General features: G+C 51.1%; 1 protein-coding gene across 1 annotated transcript in view; it reads left to right on the plus strand.

Annotated features, from left to right (window-relative positions):
• Positions 1 to 2,755: 2,755 nt before the first annotated feature.
• Positions 2,756 to 13,867, plus strand: part of GNG2 (G protein subunit gamma 2) — a 70,739-nt gene continuing 59,627 nt past the window's right edge. The window contains exon 1 of the mRNA XM_060261625.1: positions 2,756 to 2,911. The gene's annotated coding sequence lies outside the window, so the exon portion shown is untranslated. The remainder of the gene's footprint in view (positions 2,912 to 13,867) is intronic.

The following is a 13,867-nucleotide window of genomic DNA, read 5'->3' on the forward strand; positions in this document are numbered from 1 at the left end:
TGGCTGAGGCTCCTCCCTCTCCTGGTCCCCTGGGGAAGGAAGGAAAGAGCCAGAGCTTCCTTTGCCCAGTTCCCTGGATCCCATGGGAGAAATACGAAGAAAGCACTTTTAAGACCAACGATTGCTAATGTTTTAAGCATGTTTTAAGGGTTTTTTAAAAAAAGTCTTTGTGTTTGTGTCCTTTATAAAGTTTATATCTCTGCTGCCTAATCTTGTTAAAACAATTTTTATTGGTAACACATGGCAGTTATATCTAATACTAATAAAATATTAATAATCAATGCCTTCCCCATACGTTACCCTTTTCCCTCCCCCCTCAGTCTTAATTATAAACATTGGTAACATAAGGTAACAATTTCTATTTCTACATCCTTAATCATTTTTCACCACCATCCCCTATATTACTTTCTAATTACCCTCCCCCCGTTACTTGGCTCCCAAAGACGACAATAATTCAAAATAATAATATTTAAAGGTACTCTATTCTAATCAAGAACCGATATGTATACTCTATCTTCTTCTAAAACTTAATCTTAATCATTATCAAAAACTACTAGCATTTAAAGATGCACTTAACTACTAAAACCAAAAATTAACATCCTTCTTTCTTCTGAGACTTAATCATTATCAAAAATTGTCCAATGTCCTTTGACTTTCCACTCTTTTTCTACATATCTTCTACATTTTTTCCACTCCCCTCTTAAAACCCTCCAAATCGTCGTCTCTTAAAGTTCTTGTTAATTTGTCCATTTCACTCTATGTCATAACTTGTAACTCTCCAATCCCATTTTTCTGGTAATCTTAAAAGGGAACACCCACGGCCCACCGAGGTCTCAATTCTGCCAGATCCGGGCCTCACAACAAATGAGTTTGACACCCACGCTTTATGCTATTCGGACAATTGATTTTTCCAATTTCATTTTTGTGTTTGCTCCAAATGGCCAGCAGAGGGCTTTGGGAAAGTTGGCTTTGCCGTTCTTTTGAGTTAGAGCCAAGCGGGCAGCCGCGTTGGGGGGGCCAAAGCAGCTGAACAAAGCAGAAGTCAAGCGTACCTTGAAAACCAACCGAGTTTCATCGAGAAAGTCAGCTTTCCCATTTGCAAAAGTTGGATTGATTTCAAAAAGGTTGGGGGCAGGGAACAGAGGGAGCAGAAAACACAATACATTGTGACCCTGTTCTGTATAAAACATCTGCAAAAAGTACAAGCTTAGTTCGACAATACTTCCTTTGCATGAATTGTCCCATATCATTATATCTCGCAATAAGCTTTTGTGTGCTCTTCGGCACACTTCATCCGACGAAGGAATCCAGCACAGCGAGCAAAAGCCTTGGCTCCCGGGGCTGGATTCCTCCTCTGTTGAAGTGTGCTTAGAGAGCACACGGGAGGGACGGTGGCTCAGTGGTAGAGCATCTGCTTGGGAAGCAGAAGGTCCCAGGTTCAATCCCCGGCATCTCCAACTAAAAAGGGTCTAGGCAAATAGGTGTGAAAAACCTCAGCTTGAGACCCTGGAGAGCCATGAATGGGGCTGTGGCTCAGTGGTAGAGCATCTGCTTGGGAAGCAGAAGGTCCCAGGTTCAATCCTAGGCATCTCCAAAAAAGGGTCTAGGCAAATAGGTGTGAAAAACCCCAGCTTGAGACCCTGGAGAGCAGGGGAGGGACGGTGGATCAGTGGTAGAGCATCTGCTTGGGAAGCAGAAGGTCCCAGGTTCAATCCTAGGCATCTCCAAAAAAGGGTCTAGGCAAATAGGTGTGAAAAACCCCAGCTTGAGACCCTGGAGAGCAGGGGAGGGACGGTGGCTCAGTGGTAGAGCATCTGCTTGGGAAGCAGAAGGTCCCTGGTTCAATCCCTGGCATCTCCAAAAAAGGGTCCAGGCAAGTAGGCATGAAAAACCTCAGCTTGAGACCCTGGAAAGCAGGGGAGGGACAGTGGCTCAGTGGTAGAGCATCTGCTTGGGAAGCAGAAGGTCCCAGGTTCAATCCCCGGCATCTCCAAAAAAGGGGCCAGGCAAAGAGGTGTGAAAAACCTCAGCTTGAGACCCTGGAGAGCAGGGGAGGGACGGTGGCTCAGTGGTAGAGCATCTGCTTGGGAAGCAGAAGGTCCCAGGTTCAATCCCCGGCATCTCCAAAAAAAGGGTCCAGGCAAAGAGGTGTGAAAAACCTCAGCTGGAGACCCTGGAGAGCAGGGGAGGGACGGTGGCTCAGTGGTAGAGCATCTGCTTGGGAAGCAGAAGGTCCCAGGTTCAATCCCCGGCATCTCCAAAAAAGGGGCCAGGCAAAGAGGTGTGAAAAACCTCAGCTTGAGACTCTGGAGAGCCGCTGCCAGTCTGAGAAGACAAGACTGACTTTGATGGACCAAGGGTCTGATTCAGTAGAAGGCAGCTTCATATGTTCTCAATAAAACTTGGTTGGTCTTCACGGTGTCGCTTGCCTCCTGCTTTGTTCAAGTTCTTTTTCGCGAGTCTTTTCCCCGGGGCGCCAAACTCTTCTCTTCTTATTCCTTTTCCCGGTCGCCGGATCCAGAGGCGGGAGCTACAAATGCAGATTGCAGAAAGAGGGGTAAAAAATGCAGAAAGAAATGCAGAAAGCAAGCAATGCAGAGAGGGGGAACCCAGACCCCGCCTGCCTCCCGGGTTTGCTGGCCGGGCGACGCCCGCGGGCTCCGGGGTTGCAAAAGAGGCGCGGCCCTGGGCCTGCCTTGCAAGCCGCCGGGGGAGGAGGAAGTGGCGGCTGTTTCCTGCGCCGCCGGGGGGAGCCGCTGCGCTCCGGCTAGGGCTGGGTGGGGACGCGGCGGCGGCGGCGCTCGGGCACGGGCGGTCCCTCCTTCCAGCTGTTGCGCGCGTGGCCTGCTTGGCGCAGCTGGCTCGGGGAGCGGGGGACGCTTCGGCTAGGCGAGGGCAAAGCTGTGCGCAGGTAAGGGAACCTTCCCCCCCCCCCACCACCATCTATCTCTCCGGGCCTTGGAAATGGGGGTCTCCCCTAAACCTCCCACCCCATGCACCCCCCCATGCACCCCCCCCCCATCTCTCCCTCCGGGCCTTGGAAATGAGGTCTCTCCTAAACCTCACACCCTATGCACCCCCCCATCTCTCCCTCCGGGCCTTGGAAATGGGGGTCTCTCCTAAACCTCCCACCCCATGCACCCCCCCCCCCATCTCTCCCTCCGGGCCTTGGAAATGGGGGTCTCTCCTAAACCTCCCACCCCATGCACACACCCCATGCACCCCCCCCCCCATCTCTCCCTCCGGGCCTTGGAAATGGGGGTCTCTCCTAAACCTCCCACCCCATGCACACACCCCATGCAGCCCCCCATCTCTCCCTCCGGGCCTTGGAAATGAGGTCTCTCCTAAACCTCCCACCCCATGCACACACCCCATGCACCTCCCATCTCTCCCTCCGGACCTAGGATATGGGGGGTTCACCTAGATCTCCCCCCATGCACCCCCCATATCTCCCTCCGGACCTTGGAAATGGGTGGGGTTCTCCTACTAGACCTCCGCCCCATGCACCCACCCCAGTTCTCCCTACGGGTCTTGGAAATGGGGGGTTCTCCTAGACCTCCCCCCATGCACCCCCCATATCTCCCTCCGGACCTTGGAAATGGGCTTCTTTTGCCCCCCCCCCCCATGCACACACACACACATCACCCTCCGGGCCTAGGGGTCTCTCCTGAACATCCCCCCCCCCCATGCACACACCCCATGCACCCCCCACCCCATATCTCCCTCCGGGCCTTGGAAATGGGGGTCTCTCCCACCTCCATGCACACCGTGTTTGCTCCTGGGCGAGCATCTTTTTGGGTCACGATGCTTTTCTTCCCGCCCCCCCCCAGGAAAAAGAGGTGGGGGGTACCAAAGCCGCCGAGCCCCCCGCTTAGCCAAAAGGCTAATCCGGCTCTCGACTGCGAAACTGCGCCCATTTTGCAACCGCCACCCGGAATTTGGAAATGGCAGAGTGGGGGGGGGGGAGACTATAAGAAAAGGAGGACCCGCCCTGGTGCAAAAGGAAGGCATCGGAGAAACGCGTGTTCCCACCCACCCCACCCCAGCCCGCCGAGCCCGCGTTCACACGAGCGTGCAGACACGCGACTGATGCGCGGTGGCTCGTTGCAACCGTGCTAACGCGCCCTAGGGTTAACCCTTCCCCGCGTTTGCATGAGCCGTTTTATTAGTTTATTTTCCTGGGGAATCTACAGGAAGTTGCTTTCTCTTTGTTCGTGGAAACGGACCAAAAAGAGAGAGCGGGAGAGAGTCAGAGCTGCCCTGGAGATACACAAGGCTTCCCCCAAATCAGAGAACCGCTCTGTCTGTCTCTCTGAGCCCAATAAACCCAGAGAGGGAAAGAGCCACCCTGTCCCCTGTCATTTCTTCTTCTCTCCCCCCCCCCCCCCCCACCCATGACTGCTTTGTTTCTCTGAGAAAGCCTGGCTTTGGGGGGAAAAGAGAAGTCCACTTTTTTGTCCTGTTTCTCTCTGAGCTGCAAAGATTTCTCTGTCTTGGCATATTATTTCTCCGAGGTCGTGGTAGGTGGAACTGCTAGGGTTGCAAAAGGGCAGGCTTGGGGGGAGGAAAATCTCACCCCATGCACAGCCACACAGAAGAATGTGTTTTCGGCTGAAAAGCACTACACACACACACACACACAAACCCAGCTGCTGAGCAGGGAGGTTTGTGGGGTCGGGGGTAAAGCCACGCATTTTTTGTCTCGTGGAAACGCATGGGAACCGGCTTCTTCTTTTGGCCAGCCTTTCCGCCTTTCTTTTCCGAGCTCACTCACAAAACCAACCGGGATGGAGGTTTTCTGGGCTCAGTTTTGAAACGGTGGAAAGAACCTCGGAACAGCTCCAAGTGTGTGTGTGGGGGAGATTATTTGGGGTGGGGAGAACCCACCGTGAAACCCAATGCAGCTTCCATTAACAAGGACCCGATTTAGAATACTTCGGACTGGTCTTGGAGGACAGAAATGTGGCTTGCTCGCTTTCCCTTTCTCGTTTGTAGTCAAAGATCAGCTTTTCCACCTATGTTTCCCTTTGCACCCTTCGAAAGATGAGTGCAAAAGAATCAAATCCACCACCCCCCTCCCCACCCCTTTGGGTCGATTCCTTAAAAGAATCCTGCCTTCGCGCAAAAACCAGATGCGAGAACCGTTAAATGAGGCTTCCTTAAATGCAAATCTTTTTTTTTAGGGGGGGGGGGGGGGAGAATGCAATTTAATAGAAGGATAGGAAGGAACCGTGAAAACGACATCTTTGTTTCCAGGTACTGCAAAAACAGAAAGCAAGCGGATCGCCAAGTGTGGGGGGCGGGGAGAAGCGCGTGAGCCTTAATTCACGTGGTGGTAGTATGGAAAGACCCCCTCACACACACACACACACAAACACAAAGAGAGGGGGGAAAGGAACAAGGAATGGCAGGGGTGGTGGTGGAAATCCTCTTCGAACTTGGGTGGCTTTTGGAAGCCATCTGACTTCTGAAATCAAAACAGCGCTGCTTCCCCCTTCTCTCTCTGTCTCTTTCCCTGTCTATCATGGATTAATAGAGTCTAACAACCTATTAAGGTTAATGGTCCGTTGTGTCTAGATACATAAGTAATCGCCGGGCAAAGGGACCTGTTGTGACTGGTCCCTGGGGAGACTTGAAATACGCCGGCTATTGTTGGCAGGTTTAATTTAAGGAGCCCCCACCCCACCCCTGGGACTGGCAACCCCACCTCCGCTTCTGCCTCTCGATAGGAACCACCTGGCCGGCTCTCGATTTTTGCTTTTCCCTTAAGACAATAGCAGGGCACCCGGCATTGTTCTTCGGTGCCGTTCAGAGAAAATCTGGCGCCTGAAACGGTAACCTGGCAGGAAGATCCAGATGTGCGGGAGGATGCGCAGTTCTATGGTTCTGCGATGCTCTTGTGGGATTCTCCGGTTTGAGTGGGGGAGCGCGTGGCCTTCACGGTGGTGGCACCTGTCTCTCGACCGCTGGGGTACAGAGAGGGCTCCGTGGCCCAGGCTAGCCCAGCTTTGTCGGGTCTCGGAAGCGAAGCAGAGTGGGAAACCGCCGAGGAAGTCCAGGCTTGCTGTGCGGAGGCGGGCCGTGGCAAACTACCTTTGGTTGTTTTGTGCCTCATTTGGAAAACTGTGTACAATTCTGGTCACCACACCTCAATAAAAAGACAATTTAGCATTGGGAAAAAGTCCAGAAAAGGGCAACTCCTGTACGGCTGTACTGTTCTTCTGTGCTATTGAACATATGAACATATGAAGCTGCCTTATACTGAATCAGACCCTCGGTCCATCAAAGTCAGTATTGTCTTCTCAGACTGGCAGCGGCTCTCCAGTGTCTCAAGCTGAGGTTTTTCACACCTATTTGCCTGGACCCTTTTTTGGAGATGCCGGGGATTGAACCTGGGACCTTCTGCTTCCCAAGCAGATGCTCTACCACTGAGCTACAGCCCCTCCCTGTGTCTCTCCAGGGTCTCAAGCGGAAGTTTTTCATGCCTACTTGCCTGGACCCTTTTTAGTTGGAGATGCCAGGGGTTGAACATGGGACCTTCTTCCCAAGCAGATGCTCTACCACTGAGCCACTGTCCCTCCCCTAATGAAGCTGCCTTCTACTGAATCGGACCCTTGGTCCATCAAAGTCAGTATTGTCTTCTCAGACTGGCAGCGGCTCTCCAGGGTCTCAAGCGGAGGTTTTTCACACCTATTTGCCTGGACCTTTTTAGTTGGGGATGCCGGGGATTGAACCTGGGACCTTCTGCTTCCCAAGCAGATGCTCTACCACTGAGCCACAGCCCCTCCCTGTGTCTCTCCAGGGTCTCAAGCGGAGGTTTTTCACGCCTACTTGCCTGGACCCTTTTTAGTTGGAGGTGCTGGGGATTGAACCTGGGACCTTCTGCTTCCCAAGCAGATGCTCTACCACTGAGCCACAGCCCTTCATGGCTCTCCAGGGTCTCACGCGGAGGTTTTTCACACCTACCAGTACTTGCCTGGACCCTTTTTAGTTGGAGATGCCGGGGATTAAACCTGGGACCTTCACTTACCAAGCAGATTCTCCAACACTGAGCCACCGTCCCTCACCTGACTGTCAGCGGCTCTTCAGGGTCTCAAGCGGAGGTTTTTCACGCCTACTTGCCTGGACCCTTTTTAGTTGGCGATGCCGGGGATTGAACCTGGGACCTTCTGCTTCCCAAGCAGATGCTCTACCACTGAGCCACAGCCCCTCCTATTCTGTAGTACCATTCTGCTATACTGTTCTGTTATGCCATCCTGCTGGACCATCCTGTTGTACTTTACTAAATGTTGTAACTGGTTTTTATTAAGATTGTCGTTTTACTGTGATTCCATTACTATTTATGTTGTATTCCGCTCGGAGCCCCAAAATGGGGAAATGGGTGGAATATATCATTAGGGTTTGTAGAATCTTTTGGGCTCAAGTGCCGTGTTCTACTGGAGAAAGTTTTCCTTCCAGACATTTCATTCTCAGCTGCGGAGAACATCCTCAGTGGCGTTGCAGCCGGAGCAGGCGCTCTGACCTTCTTGGCTGCTGTGCATTGAGATGGAATTGGGTGGAATATAAATAACAACAACTAGAATGACTAAAGGGTTGGAACACTTTCCCTATGAAGAAAGGTTTAAACGCTTGGGGCTCTTTGGCTTGGAGAAACGTCGACTGTGGGGTGACATGATAGAGGTTCGCAGGTTTATGCCTGGGATGGAGAAAGTAGAGAAAGAAGTACTTTTCTCCCATTCTCATAAAACAAGAACTCGTGGACATTCAGTGAAATTGCTGAGCAGTCAGGTTAGAACTGATAAAAGGAAGTATTTCTTCACCCAAAGGGTGATGAACACATGGAATTCACTGCCACAGGAGGTGGCAGCGGCTACAAGCATAGCCAGCTTCAAGAGGGAATCGGATCAACATCTGGAGCAGAGGTCCATCAGTGGCTATTAGCCACAGCGTATTGTTGGAACTCTCTGTCTGGGGCAAGTGATGCTCTGTATTCTTGATGCTTGGGTGGGGGCGCAGTGGAGAGCTTCTAGCCGCACTGGTGGACCTCCTGATGGCACTTCGTTTTCTTGGCCACTGTGTGACACAGAGTGTTGGACTGGAGGGGCCATTGGTCTGATCCAGTATGGCTTCTCTTATGTTCTTATGTGACACAGAGTGTTGGACTGGATGGGCCATTGGCCTGATCCAACATGGCTTCTCTTATGTTCTTATGTGACACAGTGTGTTGACTAGAAGGGCCATTGTCCTGATCCAACATGGCTTTTCTTATGTTCTTATGTGACACAGAGCGTTGGACTGGAGGGGCCATTGGCCTGATCCAACATGGCTTCTCTTATATTCTTATGTGACACAGAGTGTTGGACTAGAGGGGCCATTGGCCTGATCCAACATGGTTTCTCTTATGTGACACAGAGTGTTGGACTGAATGGGCCATTGGCCTGATCCAGCATGGCTTCTCTTATGTTCTTATGTGACACAGAGTGTTGGACTGGAGGGGCCATTGGCCTGATCCAACATGGCTTCTCTTATGTTCTTATGTGACCCAGAGTGTTGGACTGGATGGTCCATTGGCCTGATCCAACATGGTTTCTCTTATGTTCTTATGTGACACAGTGTTGGACTGGATGAGTCACTGGTGCTAATGTTTTAAGTTTTGTGGTGTAGTGGTTAAGTGTGTGGACTCTTATCTGGGAGACCCAGGTTTGATCCCCCACTTGCAGCTGCTGGAATGGCCTTGGGTCAGCCATAGCTCTGGCAGAGGTTGTCCTTGAAAGGGCAGCTGCTGGGAGAGCCCTCTCAGCCCCACCCGCCTCACGGTTGTGGGGGGGAGAAGATATGGGAGATTGTAAGCCGCTCTGAGTCTCTGATTCAGAGAGAAGGGTGGGGTATAAATCTGCAGGCTTCTTGTTCGTCTTCAAAAATCTTTGATTGTGTTTGTATCCTTTCTAAAGTTTGGAGCTCTGCTACCTAATCTCAAATAGGAACGCACACAACCTGGCCCAGCAAGGTCTCATTTCTTCGTTTTAAACAATTTTTATTAATAACATACGGTTACAATATTTAATTATATCCTTGCTATCTCTAACCCATATGATATTTTCCAATCCCCCCTCCCTCCATTACTAGACTTCCGCCGAGGTTATATACTTAAGTTCAATTATAAAGGTACCCCTAACCAATCAAAGATCAATGTCTTTCTTTTCTCCCATTCATATTAAAAACTTGTCCAATGTCTTTTTACATTCCACTCTTGCTCTATATATTCTCTAAATTTCTTCCACTCCTTTTTAAACAGATCCAAATCATAGTCTCCTAAAGCTCTTGTTAGCTTGTCCATCTCACTCCACGATAAAACTTTCACGATCCAGTCCCATTTCTCTGGTATTTTTTCTTGCTTCCACAACTGCGCATACAATGTCCTAGCAGCTGAGAGCAAATACCAAATTAAAGTCCTGTCTTCTTTTGGAAATTTTTCTATTTGTAATCCTAGCAGAAAAGTCTCTGCAACTTTCTTAAAGTCATATCCCAAAATTTTAGAGATTTCTTGTTGTATCATCTGCCAAAAGCAAGATCTCATTTCTGTCAGATCCAGCCCTCATAACAAAATGAGTTTGACACCCCTGCTCGATGGGGTGGCGGGAAGTCAGCTTCACCCCTCCCCCCCACCTCCTGTCATATTAACTGGATTTCCCCGAATTCTCAAACGTTAATCCTCTTTCCTGCCTTATGGCCATGGGCTGAGCTGGAGTGCGATTTTGCTGAACCGTGAGGCAGAAAGCCACTCGGAGGGGTTTCCTCTTCGGGAGGCAGGTCGGAACGAGAAGCGAATCGAGATCGGGCGTCTGATACCGAGGCAGCAAAGATGTACCTTTTGAAAAGCAGTGACAGTCAGGAGGAATAAGCGAGACTGAAAACGTTTGGTGTGGTGGCGAAGTGCGCAGACTCTTATCTGGGAGAGCCGGGTTGGATTCCCCACTCCTCCCCTTGTAGCTGCTGGAATGGCCTTGGGTCAGCCATAGCTCTCTCAGAACTGTTCTTGAAAGGGCAGCTTCTGGGAGAGCCCTCTCAGCCCTACCCACCTCACAGGGTTTGATTCCCCTCTCCTCCACTTGCAGCTGCTGGAATGGCCTTGGGTCAGCCAGAGCTCTCGCAGAGCTGTCCTTGAAAGGGAGCTTCTGGGAGAGCTCTCTCAGCCTCACCTACCTCACAGGGTATCTGTTTTTTGGGGGGAAGGTAAAGGGGATTGTGAGCCACTTTGAGACTCTGATTCAGAGAGAAGGGTGGGGTATAAAATTACGGTCTTCTCCTTCTTCTTCTGTAGGACCAAGAAGGGGAGGAGCCAGTTTGGTGTAGTGGTTAATTGCGCTCTTATCTGGGATAACTGGCTTTGGTTCCCCACTTCTCCACTTGCAGCTGCTGGAATGGCATTAGGTCAGCTGTAGCTCTCGCAGAGTTGTCCTTGAAAGGGCAGCTTCTGTCAGAGCTCTCTCAGCCCCACCCATCTCACAGGGTGTCTGTTGTGGGGGGAGGAAGGGAAAGGGAGCCCTCACTGGAGAAGACTCTTGAGAGTCCCTTGGCCTGCAAAAAGATCAAACCAGTAAGTCCTAAGGGCAATCAACCCAGACTATTCCCTGGAAGGTCAGATGCTGAAGTTGAAGCTCAAATACTTTGGCCACCGACTGAGAAGGGAGCACTCCCTGGAGAAGACCCTGATGCTGGGAAAGACAGAAGGCCAAAGAAGAAGGGGACGGCAAAAGAGGAGACGGCTGGACAGCGTTACTGATGTAACAAACACGAATTTGAGCAGACTTCGGAGGATTGTGGAAGACAGGAGGGCCTGGCGTGACTTGGTCCGTGGGGTCGCAAAGAGTCGGATCCGACTGTGCGACCGAACAGCAACAAAAATTTGAATCACTGCAGACTCCAAAAATATTCTTACCCCCAGGGGGAACACCCTCCCTGCCTCCCTGCTTGGCATCTCAGCAGCCCTCCGGAGTTGTAGATAATTGGGTTGGGTCTGTCTGTCTCTCCAGAGGCCGAGCTCAATCAGGTCACTGGAAGACTCAGGTGCAGACTTCTGCTTGAAATCGCCCTTGGGGCCTCCCTCTCTCCCTCCCTCCCTCTCTTGGTCTCTCAGAAGGCTGCGCTCATGCAGTTAATCATTTTCTGCATGCCTGCTCTTAGATTTCCAGTGTCTTTCCTTCCCTCACCCCAGAGCTCAGCGTAGCGGGCTCGCCCCATTTTTTGACAGGCTGAGCATGTCAGCGTTTTGTTTCTTGCAAATAGGCAAGTTTCTAGGCCTTACAAAGGCACAGCTAAGTTTTGTGCGTGAACAGTGAACAGCAGCTTCTAAGAACGTGAGAAGAGCCCTGCTGGATCAGACCAGTGGTCCATCTTGTCTAGCATCTTGGCTCACAGAGTGGCCAACCAGTTCCTCTGGAGGGCCAACAACAGGGCAGAGAGGCTGAGACCTTCATTAGAACATCAGAAGAGCCCTGCTGGGTCAGAGCAGCGGTCCATCTCATCCAGCATCCTGCCTCACATGGCTACCAACCAGTTCCTCTGAAGGTCCAAGAACAGGGCATAGAGGCTGAGGCCTCCATAAGAACATCAGAAGCGCCCCGCTGGATCAGAACAGTGAGGGTCAATCCAGTCCAGCATCCTGTCTCATGCAGTGGCCAATCAGTTTTTCTGGAGGGCCAACAACAAGGCAAAGAGGCCAAGGCCTTCATTAGAACATCAGAAGAGCCCTATTGGTCAGAGCAGTGAATCCATCTAGTCCAGCCTCCTCTCTCACACAGAGGCCAACCAGTTCCTCTGGAGGGCCAACAACAGGGCAGAGAGGCCGAGGCCTTCATAAGAACATCGGAAGAGCCCTGCTGGATCAGACCAGTGAGGGTCCCTCTAGTCCAACCTCCTGTCTACACAGTGGCCAACTAGTTCCTCTGGAGGGCCAACAACAGGGCAGAGAGGCTGAGGCCTTCATAAGAACACCAGAAGAGCCCTGGCTGGATCAGATCAGTGAGGGTCCATCTAGTCCAGCCTCCTCTCTCACACAGAGGCCAACCAGTTCCTCTGGAGGGCCAACAACAGGGCAGAGAGGCCAAGGCCTTCATAAGAACATCAGAAGAGCCCTATTGGTCAGACCAGTGAGGGTCCATCTAGTCCAGCATCCTGTCTCACGCAGTGGCAAACCAGTTCCCCTGGAGGGTCAACAACAAGGCACAAAGGCCGAGGCCTTCCCTTGACGTTGCAGCCTGGCTCTGAGATTCAGAGGTTTAGTGCCTCTTGAATGTGGAGGTTCCCCTCAGTCACCAGCGCTACTAGCCGTTGATAGACTTCTCCTCCATGAATCTATCTAATCCCCTTTTAAAGCTGTTTGTTCCTGCAGCCATCCCTACATCCCCGTGGCAGCGAATTCCACATTTTAATCACTCTCTGCAGTAGTACTTCCTTTTGCCCATCAATTTCACCGGATGCTGTCAAGTTCTAGAATTTTTGGAGAGGGAGAAAAAGTCCTCTCGGTCGGGTCTCTGTGGAGAATAGTATTTCCTTTTGTCTGCCCTGAACCTGCCGCCTATCCGCCATAGCATTCAGGATCCTCGTCACTGTGTGACGAAGGCTGCGGTCACACACACACTTAATCCACTTTCAGCGTACTTTCCAACTGGATTTTGCCAGCTCGCGCAGTAAAATCCGTATGGAGAGTGAACTGAAAGTGGGTTATTTAGTGTATGTGACTGCAGCTTAAATGGGGAGAGGCAGCTGCCATTTTGTGGCTGACTCCACTTCCCGTGGCAGCCATTTTGTGACTGTAGCCACCCCACTTTGTCTACGAGCCCCCCAAATTGGGGCCTCTTGCTCTATTCTGCGTGGCAGCATCCCTCAGGGGTCTTAGGCAGTGGCCATGATCCAGTGGTGGCACCACACAATGGACCTATACTCCTCCAAATTTTTAAGCATCTCAAAACTGATAAAAATCCCTCAGTGGGCCAGATCTGCTCCCAACTGAGGCCATAATTTTCTCATCTCTGGGGATGATAATACTAGGCGAAGGAGACGGAAGGCCAGCTTCTTTAGTTATAACACAAAGAGCTACGAACGCCTGGTTGGGAAATTCTGTATATTTGAGATTGAAACCTGAAGAGAGGGGGAAGAAATCTCAACAGGACAAAATGCCGTGGAGTCCACCTCAAAGCAGCTATTCCATCCCGGGAAACTGAGTCGCTGTTACCCTGAGGTCAGCTATAATTCCAGGAGCTTCCGTGTTCCTACTTCTGTCTTTAGAAGAGCCCGTGGCGCGGAGTGTTAAAGCTGCAGTCCGTGGCGCGGTAAGTGGATAGTTCGAAGTCCTGGCAGAACTGAGTGGGTTTTTCACGAGCTGGGTTTCGAGGCTGGCGGAAGCTCGAGGTTTGTCAATGAGCAAGAGGTTTGCGGGGTGGAGGGGGAAGGACGGTGAAGAATGAGGCACCAGCTTGCTGAGGGAGGGGGGGAAGCGTCGATGACTGGGAAGGCAGCGGCAAACCAGCCCGTAAAAAAGTCTGTTGTGAAAACGTCGTGATGCGATGTCAACAGAGTCGGAGAACGACTGGTGCTTGCAACAGGGGACTTCTGTCTTTATTGTTTCCTTTCTGTGTTTAAGAGAATACACGTAGAACGTTTTGAAAAACAGCTGAATGAAATCCTACTTGTCGGCGACACGAGATGCTGTTTTCCTTTCGGAACTGTTTACAAAGCCGCATTAATTGGATTATGAAGCTTAGATTGGCATAGTCTTCTCTGGGAAAGCAAATGGGGCGGCTGGAATATTTATCCGCCGTCCCCCCATTCATGTTGGAGCGGGTTACACAAGCAAGACTGTGAAGAT

The sequence above is a fragment of the Heteronotia binoei genome, chromosome 21, assembly GCF_032191835.1.
Source record: "Heteronotia binoei isolate CCM8104 ecotype False Entrance Well chromosome 21, APGP_CSIRO_Hbin_v1, whole genome shotgun sequence".
Taxonomy (NCBI): Eukaryota; Metazoa; Chordata; class Lepidosauria; order Squamata; family Gekkonidae; genus Heteronotia; species Heteronotia binoei.